This window comes from Lepidochelys kempii, chromosome 9 (genome assembly GCF_965140285.1).
Source record: "Lepidochelys kempii isolate rLepKem1 chromosome 9, rLepKem1.hap1, whole genome shotgun sequence".
NCBI classification, from domain to species: Eukaryota; Metazoa; Chordata; order Testudines; family Cheloniidae; genus Lepidochelys; species Lepidochelys kempii.
The window spans coordinates 15,959,682-15,972,320 of NC_136388.1; the positions used below are offsets into that span (position 1 = coordinate 15,959,682).

Below are 12,639 nucleotides of genomic sequence, written 5' to 3' on the forward strand. Positions count from 1 at the left end.
AATGCACAACTACAAAGCAGAGGAGATAAAATGTAAAAGAAGACCCGTGGGTATTACGGAGAAAAAACATGACAATGGAAAATGACCCAAATATGGGATCATGTGCAATAATTCTGGCAAGAGAAATCATTATGCCAAAGCTTGCAGACAAGAAAAAACGAAGAAGCAAAATGTGCCATATTGAGGAAGCAAACAATTGAAAATAAACAAAGAAACCTAAAACCCTACTAAAACAAGACACTCCACTCCACATGCTTCTCCCCTGGGGAAACGATGAGAGAACAAACAACAAAGAACAGATGTGTAATCATATTGATTACACCACTACTAGAAGGCACTCTGATACTACAAGTGAGGAGTGTAGTATTTGAATAGAATAAAAGAGAACAGAAACTCTTTCGAGAATACATCGGAGCCATTCTGGAATAGAAGGCTACAGCTGGAAAGGCAGAGATGCCATAATACTAGTCAAACATGACCAAGGATATCACAGAACTGCTGAGCAGTTGTGATACCTATGGGAAATGAAGGTCTAGCAGCAAAAAGAGAAATGAAACTACACAATATTCCCAACAGACATTGGAGCAAAGTAGGAATGGACCCTTTCGCTGCAAACCACACAAACATGTACTTCTGGGAAGTAGATGAGCTGTCAGACACTACCTCAGTGACCATCATAGACAAAGCATGAAGCATTTCAGCAGGCTTGGTATCCTGAACTGTGTAGTGTAACACAACAGATGCCAGTTCATTTGCAGTGAGTTTGTGCACATTACCCAGGAATGAGAATTCAGTCATATCACATCATGACCATACCACAGCTGGTCAAGAGGCAAAGCCAAATTGGCAGATAAAATTGCTGAGGCTCTGTTAAAGTAAGCTGCAAAATCAGAGAAAATACATGGCATTCTTGAATGGAGAAAGTCTCCTGCAGAAGGTATGACTACCAAGCAGCCTGGTACAATGCTTGATGTTAAGAAGCACACTTACCTTGGTGCCCAGCATTATTACAACTGGCAGTGGTGCAAGGAGTAACAGACAAAAAAAGGAAGAGACAGGCAAAGCCTACTACACTTGACTAGCTACAACCAGGAGACCCTGTGAAGATCAAACTATTTCTTTGGAACAAATCATGCACCTGGAAGCAAACTACATCTGTTGAACAGACAAATCCTTGTTCACATTACGTAGCAGGGGAAGGGTTTATATGACACCAAAACCAGAAGTACATTCATCCACTGTGAACATAAGACAAAACCAGGAAGTGGAGAATGGTGAAATATGCACTCCACTGAGACTAGCTCAGCAGGACATGGAAGAAAACACAGGCTGACAATCCATCTATAGATATTGGAACAGACTCTCAAAACACACTCCCACCAGAAGAGCCAAGTGCAAGAGAATCTCCTGTTATCATAAGAGAAACTCTCGCTCCCTCCAGCATCCAGCCACCTGCAAGGTAGATGCATAACTTTGTATAATACTAAGGCAGGAAAGAACAGCCATCTGAAACGCTGAGGAAAATACCTTAGTTGCAAAAAAGTTAAGAGTTAGGTAAGTTAAAAAAAATTGATTTGTTATATATATGATGATATAGACTTTAATGGAGTTTAATAGAATGTTAAATATGTAAGCAGGTTATGGTGTTCACATTTAATTTTGCTATCTGAAATGAATGTTTCAAAAGGGATGTTATAATAAATAGCTTCCTGATTGGGAGCACTATGGTGTGATTATGTAAAAGAACTTATTGAACACTACTTACAGGAAGTGTAAAAAAAAATCCAGCCTGGGTTCTATTAAATAGTTTTTGTGGGACCAGAGGGGAGATAATTTGAATCCTCATTCCCATCCCATCCCAATCGTCCCTCCAGCCTGGCCTGTCTCCAACTCTCACCTAAAATGAACCACCCAGAGAGATGTCTATAGGGGATGGTGTTGTGAAGGCAGCAGAACTGTCCTTCCACAGAGAATCCCCGCTCCGTGCAGATCCCACTGGTTTGGTGCAGAGGTTGGGCAAATCACAAATGGAAAAATGTCAACTAGAGTCTTAGCCATTCTGTGGGCGCAATCCTTCAAACATGTATTGCTGGGCATAGCGCTTACTACCATGAGCAGTGCCATTGTAGTTGATTGTAACAATTCCAATTAGAAAGCACTTTACCTGGAAGTGTTTGCAGGATAGGGAGCATTGTCAGTAATTTTGTAGCCTGAGATTTTCAGAACTGGATTTGGATGCCTAATTCCCCCTAAAATTAATACAGTATTTCATTAAAATTGAGGGGAAATTCACTTCCAGATTCCTATGGCAATTTTAAATTCTCTGCCACAGAATATTTTTTTCACTTCTAAGATTCTTAAGATTTCTTTTTAAGTCCTCAGCTCTAGTAACCCCCAATATGGACTAAATCTTTGGGAAATTTTAAAAGCTTAGCAGTGGAGCTTGTATTTTAAAAACACATTACTATAAATATTTATATTTTTCATAGAAACCTGCAGGATTTGAGAGAGTGAGAGAGAGACTACAGAGCAGAATGGGTATGCGTGTTGGGGTTGTTTGCAGAGCCCTGTGCATAGACCCCTGTGCATAGACCCTCCATGGCCTGCTCACTCTTGGCATTGGACCTAAAGTGCCTTAGCCATCCTTGGAGAGAGGCAGCCTTTGACAAATGCGAGTTCAGTGAAAGGAGGGAAGAATATTTAAAATTATCTTCGTGTGATTTGGGGCTAACTTAAAGGTGGGATGGGGAGCAGGAAGTCTGTACAGGAATCTGCAAAGGCACAATATATAAGTTTGGTGGAGCTTCATTCTCAAGACATTTCAGGGAAATCCTGCAATATTTGTAGTTTCCAGCCAAATCACCTTGGGCCAGAATCTTGAGCCCTTACTCATGCTGGTGAGCCATTATTCATGTGAGAAGTCCCAAAGCTTAAGTGTAACATCCACAGATCCTGGCCGTCGGCAGGCAGGATTGAACCTGGGACCTTTTAGTGCAGGGGTGGGCAAACTTTTTGGCCCAAGGGCCACATTGGGGTGCGAAACTGTATGGAGGGCTGGGTAGGGAAGGCTGTGCCTTCCCAAACAGCCTGGCCCCCGCCCCCATCCTCCCCCTCCCACTTACCGCCCCCGTCTGCCCCCCTCAGAACCCCTGCCCCCTGACTACCCCCCCCCAGGACCCCACTTCCTATCCAACCCCCCCTGTTCCCTGTCCCCTGACTGCCCCCCCCGACCCCTATCCACAGCCACGCTCCTGACAGCCCCCCCGGGACCCCACCCCCTATCCAACCCCCCCTGCTTCCTGTCTCTGGACTGCCCCTGTCCCTATCCACACCCCCACCCCCTGACAGGCCCCCTGGGACTCCCATGCCCTATTCAACCCCCCCATCCCCTGACTTCCCCCCACAGAACCTCCGCCCCATCCAACAGCTCCCTGTTCCCTGACTGCCCCCTGGGACCCCCTACCCCTTATCCAACCCCCGCTGCCGCCGCCCCCTTACCATGCTGCCCAGAGCAGCAGGAGCTCGCAGCCCCACTGCCCAGATGGAGCCAGGTGTGCGGCCTGTGTGGCAGCATGGCTGCAGGGGAGGGGGACAGCAGGAGAGGGACCAGGGGCTGGGCTCCCCAGCCAGTAGCTCAAGGGCCAGGCAGGACGGTCCCTCGGGCTGGATGTGACTCGCGGGCTGTAGTTTGCCCACCTCTGTTTTAGTGCATGAGTCTCTACTGCATGAGCTAAGAGCCATAGGCCTCTTAACTAAGGCTGTAGAGCAAACTCATTAATCTCTCTCTCTCTAAGTGGTCTCGGTACCATTAGATGGGACAGAGCACCACACCCAGGAGGTGTGTGGGTTACGTAAGTACTTGTGAGGGTGAGGAAGGGGTCTGTGATCTGGCCCTTTTGTTAACTTTTGGGTAGCTCTATAGGCTAGAGGAACGATGATACAGTGGTTAGGATACTAGTCTGAGACTTGGGAGATGTGGGTTCAGTTCCCCACTCTGCCACAGGCTTGCTGTGTGACCTTGGGCAAGTTACTTAATGTGTCTGTGCCTCAGTTCCCCGTCTGTAAATTGGGGATTATAGCACTTCCCTACCTCACAGGAATGCTGTGCGACTGAATATATGAAAAATTAGGAGGGGCTCAGATACTGTGGTAATGGGAAGGTGTGTAAGGATCTGAGATAGATCTGCTGACTCCACTCAAACCCATTGCTGCTGTTACTTTATTATCCTACTGACACCCTTACAATCAGCTTAATAATGTGCTTTTTGATTAAGCATCTTATGTCTAAGAGGAGGGAGCTAAAATAGGCTCCTGTCATCTTGCCTTCTACAAACTACAGAGCTTGTGCTTCTCTAGAGTTGCCTAAATTGCAGCAGAAAAGCTCCTGTTGCTTGTTAAGCTATGCTTTATCTTTGGACATATGCTGTGCCCAGGAGTGAAAGTAACTTAAAGGATTTACGGTACGCCGGAGTCCTGAGTGCGGGCATGGCCTCAACCAGAAGAGGCACTTTAAAGGCCGTAGCGGCGGCAGGACTCTGGCGGCGCTTTAAAGGGCCCGGGGCTCCCCGCAGTAGCAGGAGCACCAGGCCCTTTAAATCACCACCGGGGAAGCCAGTCCGGTCTGGCACTGCGTACTGGCTGTTGCCGGTATGCTGTACCAGACTGTACCGGCTTACTTTCACCTCTGACTGTGCCCCTCCCCAGACCTGAAGGCTTGTTTGGTAACGTGGTCCTGTGTTTTCCAAAGGGATTAGTTTTGTCCTTTTTGTTTAATGGTGATTGGTTACCTCTGTTGCTACAGCATAGAATGTGAATAAGGAAATAACCAGATGGTGGCATCCAGGTTTTTATGTAATGCTGCAAATGTGAGCTGATTGCCAAGGAAAATCTTTTTCTCTTCCCCACCCAAAGGCAAATTAGGCATCAGAAAATAATGATAAGGGAACTACCTAGAGTAAACCTTCTGCAGCAAATGCAATTTCTTTGCCTTGTGCTTATCTCCTGGATAGTTCATTGTGGTTCTCAGCTGCAGCTTGCAGAGAGCAGTGTTGGAGACACAATACCTTTGGGGGAGATAAGGGAAGAACTGTGCCTCAGGTCTGCTTGTGCACCCATTGCCACCATGAAAAGCCGCTCAAAATCAAGCCCAAAGTCTTTGGCTTTCATAAGTATTCTTACGAAAAGGGTATTTAAAATTCTTTTCAATGCCAGTTTGCCATGTGGTGTTGGATATATTTAAAATATAATTAGGAAAGGAGCAGAACCAAGTGGAGTTCCTCCCTTGCTTTGAACAGCGTACACACACTGTACACATCTTTATTATAGCTAGTTGTAACATGTTGGTTTTTTTTCTGAAGAAAATAAAGAAAATTTTGTCAAAATTTCTCATGGAAAAAATTCAACTTTTTGGCAAAAAATAAAAAATCATTATACTTTGGCCCAAACCATAAATGTTTCAATTATGAAATGCAGCTGTGGGGTCTCATGGGAGTTGTAGTTCGAGTGCCTCATGCTCCCATTCTCTTCTATGTGCTGCACTCTCTGGTTGGAGTGCATCTCTGTCTCCCCTCATGGTGAGGGGAAAATTTGGTGCATCATGGGAAATGTAGTCTTGCTGGGAGTCCCACTGATAGAGGAGAGTGTGGACATGAGAAAATCAAACTTCATTTCCCATGAGACACCTTGGCAGGATAACCAAATTGAGATATTTTAATATTTGGGTGCTTGCTTTTTCTATGAAAAAATGAAATGTTCTGTGGAAGGCAGACACTTTTCATAAAAAATGTAGTTTAGTCAAAAACTCAATTCCACTGAAAAATAGTTTTGATGGAAATATTTTGATCACCCGTAGTCTTAATACAGTGAAATGTTGCCCTCTACCACAAGTTAGAGTGGCATCCAGAGTGCTCTAACATGGGCGAGGGCAGAAAATCAGGCAGCGATAATTGCTTGTTGGTTTTTAGATTCTTCTCTTTCCTGAGCTGCCCTGGTGGCTGCATGGAGGAGGGGAGCCATGCCATCTTTTGCTTGATGTTCCCCTCGGTTCAGGTAGAGCAATTGAGTGCCTCTCCTGCTCTCTCTTGGGCTTCTACCGTCATGCAGGTAAGCAGACAATAGAACAACCAGAGCCCCTCTCTCCTGCAATGCAGCAGTGGGAGAGCTGCTCTTGCAGCTCGTAGGGCTCCTGGCTCATAACAGAGCTGTTCCTGAGGCGTTTGTGGAGGCAGTTCCTCTGCTCTGTCCCCAACAGGGCTGATTCAAACACTTTCCCTTTTAAAATATCCAAGTGAGGCTCAGGAGACACATTTTCTGTTCATAGTCAAGAACAAATTGGCTTCTTAGCACAGCCTGCTGCCCAAGCACAGTGGTTCTCAATGAGGGGTACGAGTACCTTTGGGGGTATACAGAGGTCTTCCAGGGCAGGGGTTCTAACCTTTTTCTTTCTGAGGCCCCCCCCCCAACATGCTATAAAAACTCCAGGGCCCAGCAGGAGAGGGGGGGACTCGGGGCTCTGGGCTGGGGGGAGCTCAGGCATAGGTGTAGTTTGACTTCTATTTTGGGTGGGCAGGGGCCAGCGGGGCTCAAGCCAGCTCCTCATGGCGGGTCTGGGGAGAGAGTGTCACCCCCACCCCCTGACTCACCTCAGCAGGCCACCCGCCTGTCTGGATTTGGGGAGGGGGTCGCAACCAAAAATTATAATTTAAAGGTGCAGGGGCTCAGCTCAAAAAGTTTGAAAACAACTCAGGGTGCAGGGAGAAGGGTGGCTAGGGGCTGTGTGTGAGCAGGGGGGTAGCTTAGGATACAGGGAGGCGGTAGTTACGGGCTGTGTGTGGGCAAGGGGATAGCTCAGGATGCAGGGAGGGGGTAGCTAGGGGCTGTGTGTGGGCAGGGGGGTAGCTCAGGGTGCAGGGATGAGGGTAGCTTGGGGCTGTGGGCAGGCAGGAGGGTACCTCAGGGTTCAGGGAGGGTGTAGCTCAGGGTGCAGGGATGAGAGTAGCTAGGGGCTGTGTGCCAGGAGGGCTACCCTGCGGTCCCTGTTCCTCAAGGGCTCTGCCAGCCATGGAGCCAGGTCCCCCTCACCCAGATGGCTCTTACTGGCTGTGTGAGCAAAGGGGGCTGGGAGCTGAGGAGCAGCTTCAATCCCCTGCAGCAGCAGGAGATGAGGGAATGCCGTGGCTGCCTGCTCCATGGCACCAGCCAAAGCAGCAGCTGTCCCACACAGCCTGGCTCTGGCTTCCGGCCTCAGACCGGGGGTGGGGAGTGAAGGAGGTGGGGGGAGAGGTATGGAGCTGCCCCGGGACTGCCCTGCTCTTGCACTGTAGTGTTTTTTGGGGAGGCAACACCCCTGTGTTTCCCCCAACTCTGCTCATGGGCTCAGGGCTTCTGCCCTGTGGGGAGCACTGGGGCTTGGAGCTCCAGAATTCAGCCCTGCTGCTCCAGGCTTCAGCCCCATGGCGGTCACTGGGGATCAGGGCTTCAACTTCACAGTCCCTGGCTTCAGCCCAGCGGGAGGTTCTGGGGTGGGGCTCAGGGTTTTAGCTGCAGGGTCCCTGAAAGGGTTTGTGGACCCTAGGGGGCTGCGGACCCCCTTTTGAGAGCCACTGTTCCAGGGCGTACACCAACTCATGTAGATATTTGCTTAGTTTTACAAAAGGCAACATAAAAAGCACTAGCGAAGTCCATACGAACTGCTCTATATACTGTACACTGAAATGTAAGTACAATATTTATATTCCAATTGATTTATTTCATAATTATGCTGTGACAGTTTTGTATTTTTATGTTTGATTTGTAGGCAAGTAGCTTTTAAGTGAGCTAAAACTTGGAGTACACAAGCCTCCAGAAAGGGGTACAGCAGTCTGGAAAGGTTGATAGTCACTGCCCTGGAAGGCCACAGTTCAGAGCTTTGAAGGCCAGACATTGGGCAACTCTGGTTTATAGCTTTGTTCTTTTTCCCCCTGCAAAGGGGGTGGGGGGGAAGCCTCTTTATAGACAAATTGGAAAGCATTCAGAAAGGAGCTACAAAAGGATGAGCGGTCTATCAAACCTGCCTTATAGTGAGACACTAAAGAAGCTCTGGCTATTTAGTTTATGGAAGAGGATGTTAAGGGGTGACTTGATCATAGTCTGCAAGGTACTCCATGGGGAAGAGATTTCTGATGATAGCAGAAAAAGGAATAAGGAGATCCAGTGGTTGGAAGCTGAAGTTAGATAAATTCAGACTAGAAATGAGGCTCAATTTGTAACAGTGAGGACAGTTAACCACTGGAACAACTTACCAAGCAACATGTATTGATCACTTACAGTCAACATTAGGTATCTTTCTAAACGATATGCTATAGCTAACATAAGTTATGGGGCTGATGCAAAATCACTAGGTGAGAGGTTCTATGGCTTGTGTTGTGCAGGAGGTGAGACTAGATGATAATAAATTATGAAGCCTTCTGGCCTTAAAATCTCTGAATCTATGAGAACCGTTGTTAGCATTTCAAGTGTTGTTGCCAGCAGGTGGTGCTGCTGATTTCTTCTTCACGTGATGCTAAGCAGACTTCCTGTAAGGTGACTAGTACACGAAACAGTTTTCAGAGTACATGAAACAGTGTATTCTTTTTTGCTTCATATGATGTATGGACTTTTTTTTTTTCCTCCACGTATTTTTTACATTATCGATTCAAGTCTTACCTACTCTTATGGGGACAGGGGCAATGGTAAAATAATGACATCACAAATTGAGAGAGTGAAAATTGAACAATTAGGAGTAGAAGTCACTTTGAGTCAGGTTGTTCAAACCCTTTTTAATTCTTATTTAACTCAAGTGCCTAGCAGACACTTGAGAGTAATGATGTCTGTTAAAGTATCAGCTCCTTCAGTTTTTCAGTCACTGGGGGAGAGCTCACAAATCATCATCATCATCATGATTATCATAATTAATAAAAACTGAGACACCCTCCTCTCCCCCACAAGAGGTCCCCAGCACAATGAGGGAAGATCAGACTTGAGATTCCTGATATGTCTAAAGGTGAAACGGAAGCAGAGGAAAAAAAGAACAACCCCTCCCCCAACATTTCAGGCCTTCTTCAACCATGTTAAAGAAACAGAAAGGGGTGCAAACCCAATTTAAAAAAATTTTTTGCATGCCTCATCTAAGGCCTTGTCTACACGCACAAGTTACTGTACCTATAGTTAAAGTGATACAACTCGCCTCATGTGGACACAGTTAGTTATATTGATATAAAGTGTCTTATACTGGTATCGCTTGTTGTTCCCATATGGGAATATGCCATATTGGTGTAAGGCACCTTCATAACAGTATAACTGCTTCAGCACTAGGGATTTCAGTGATATAACTGTATTGGAACCCTCCTCCCACCCACCTCCCCCAACCCCTTTTGCCCTCCAATTGACATAGTTATACCATGGCCCATGATGCCAATCTCCAATATCCTCTTGTTACATTTTCCAACAAGCATCTTTGTGCTTTCTCCCATGTCCTCCACTCCCCGCCCCCACCATGGTCGGGAGGTGCTCCCCATCAACATCAACAAAACTACCAAATTACCATCCTTCAGATGATGGCTGCTTTTGTGCAGAGACGACTAACTAATATTGTCTCAGTGTTTTCTTGTACGCCCATGTCTGTATATATCTATCTGTTATCTCTTGTGTTACATTTAGATTATAAGCCCTCGGGGAAGGGACCGTCTTTTTATTCTTTGATTGTACAGTACCTAGCGCAGTTGGATCCTGGTAAATGACTAGGGCTCCTAAGTGCTATCATAAAACAAATAATAATACCAGTACAAAAATTTGTCTAGATCACACATCGGTCAGTTTTATCCCAACTGTGACTCCATTGAAGTCAGTGAGGAATCTGGCAAAAAAATTTGTCTTCTCCATATCTAACAACATTTGCCCAGTAATGACTGTGTGGAAAACTCTCTCTCTCAGTTCTGTTCTTCCTGGAGGTTCAATTACAGAATTATAAGAACCTAAGATTAGATGTTTTTGACAGCTCCCAGACTTGAGCTCATGAGCAGATCCCTGAGCTGCAGATAATAATAGTAACACTTAGCATTTGTATAGAACCATCCACCTAAAATTGTCAAAAGTACTTTAATTGATTAAACTTCACAACACCTATTTGAGGTCGTTGTTACAGACAGGGAGACAGAGAGGCTAAATGGCTTGCCCAATCAGTCAGTGTTGAGATGGGGAATTAGAACCTACTTCCACTGACTCCCAGTCCGTATTATTAATTTGTATTATAACATCACCTGAGGCCCCATTTAGATTGGAGCTTCATGGTGGTAGGCCTTATCTAAACTCACAGTAAAAGACATTGCCTACCCCAAAGAGTTTTGTCTACTGGGCTCTGACCCAGACAACACTGCCTCCAGCCAAAGGGAGCAGAAATGGATTGCTGCTTGTGTATAATGTCTGTATTGAAAGGAAATCATTTGAGGGGCCTTTGGAAAATTTGTTCTGTGACCAAGATCTATGTCAGGTTTCAGAGTAGCAGCCATGTTAGCCTGTATTCACAAAAAGAAAAGGAGTACTTGTGGCATCTTAGAGACTAACCAATTTATTTGAGCATAAGCTTTCGTGAGCTACAGCTCACTTCATCGGATGTAAGATCTATGTGTGTGCCTCTCTTTCTCATATGCACAGGCTTTCACCTGATGGGAGACATTAGTCAATGGAAAATTTAAAAGAGAAGAAAAAGAATTAATCAGTGAAAATAAAAAATTATACTAATATCCATCCTTTGCACTTACAGAATACAGCACCTTCAATGCAAGTGTGACCCTCATGCGACGCATCCACACCAGGAACTCAAAGTGCTGTATATTAAGTAAACTTCACACTGCCCTGTGCTGTAGGTAAGTGTTGACGTATATGGAAGGTTACATAGAGGTTCAGGGACTGGCTAGAGATCCCAGTTTAAATCAGGGAGACAAGGTGCGTGAGGTAATATCTTTTATTGGACCAACATCTATTGGTGAGAGAGACAAGCTTTTGAGCCACACAAAGCTGTTCTTCAGGTCTGTGAAAGGTACTCCGAGCTTCACAGCTAAATGCAAGGTGGGACAGACTGTTTAGGATACAGTTAGCACATATTGTAAGGGACTATTCAAGGCGGAGTGTCCCTTTAACACCTCTGCAGTCATAAGACAAGAAAAGGGGGTTAGTGGGTTACAGATTGTTGTAATAAACCAAAAACTCCAGTGTCTCTGTTCAGTCCATTATTTTTAATGTCTAAGAGAGTGATTAATTTAAGCTCCTAGATTCATCTTTTCAAAGTGTTGTGCTGGTTTCCTTTTAGGATGAGGGCTGACAGGTCAGATATAGAGTGATCACGTGCACCACAGGTGTTTTATTTTTTATCATTTGCCTGTGTGAGTTCATTCAAGAGCATAGTGATTGTCTGGTTTTACCCATGTAATTGTTGTTAGGGCATTTAGTACACTGGATGCGTTTAGCTGTGATGCTTGGAGTACTTTTCCCAGATAGGGTTGCCAACCGTCCAGGATTGTCCTGGAGTCACCTGGAATTAAAGATTATGTCATGTGATGAAACCTCCAGGAATACGTCCAAACAAAATTGGCAACCCTATTCCCAGACCTGAAGAAGAGCTCTCTTTGGCTCCAGAGTTTGTCTCTCTCACCAGCAGGAGTTGGTCCAATAAAAGACATTACCTCATCCACCTTGTCTCTCTAATATTTTGGTACTGACACAGCTACAACTACACTGCATACGGATTAAATCAGGAGCAGGGATGGGAATAGAAAACAAAAGTTCTGACTTGCTGGCCCATGTTTTAGCCACTAGATGCACTGTCTTCCTTCAAAATCACAAACTGAAAAAGGACCGATGCCAAGTATCCATTTGAAGAGTTACATCCGAGAACAGGAATGTCGTGGGAACTCCAACAAGGCATTAATGGGCACACGCACAACCTTGCATCTTCTTGGAGAAGGGAATGGGAATGATGGATGTAAAATATGCTCTGTTCTGCTGCTTGATAGAGCTCTCAGCAGTGCCAGCCTATTGATCTAAAATGTTTGTTTCCCCTTGCTGCTGGTTCCGCAGTAATCATTCTTTCTGCCAAAATAAAGTAGACTTAATAGGAGAGAAGACAAACATACATTATCTGAGTTAAAGCTCATGAGCTTGGAAGGATTTGCCAGAACTCTGTTAGCAGCTGCAACAGATGTAAGGAAATTGAAATTAATTCTTGGGTAAAGTTAAGAAGCAAGTAGCTTTGAGTGCTGGATGGTCCATGAAATTGGTGCTGGGACAGAGAGATTTCCATCTCTGTTTCCAGAGTGTCCCCTCCTGCACAAGAGCATGCAGAGGGGAACAAAGTAATGTAGAAATGCCACAGCTCCATTGGAGGAAGAAGCCACTTGTTCTCCTGTCGCCATCCCAGTCAACGGTCCTGGCAAGCATGTGGTGTGAGCAAAGGCAGAACTCAAATAGACAGCTGGGGCTAGGAATCCAGGCCCACAAATCACAGCCAGCTACTCTGAGGGACTATCCTGCCTCCCCTTTCCACCCACAGCAGCATGGCTGGTGCATTAGCATGCAGTATCATTGGCTCACAGCCCAGTGCTGTGCTCTGTGACACTGCAGCTTTCC

At 45.7% G+C, this 12,639-nt stretch overlaps 1 protein-coding gene across 1 annotated transcript in view; it reads left to right on the plus strand.

Annotated features, from left to right (window-relative positions):
* PLD1 (phospholipase D1) overlaps positions 1–12,639 on the plus strand; it is a 128,055-nt gene that overhangs the window by 8,803 nt on the left and 106,613 nt on the right. The window contains exon 2 of the mRNA XM_073359380.2: positions 10,778–10,880. The gene's annotated coding sequence lies outside the window, so the exon portion shown is untranslated. The remainder of the gene's footprint in view (positions 1–10,777; positions 10,881–12,639) is intronic.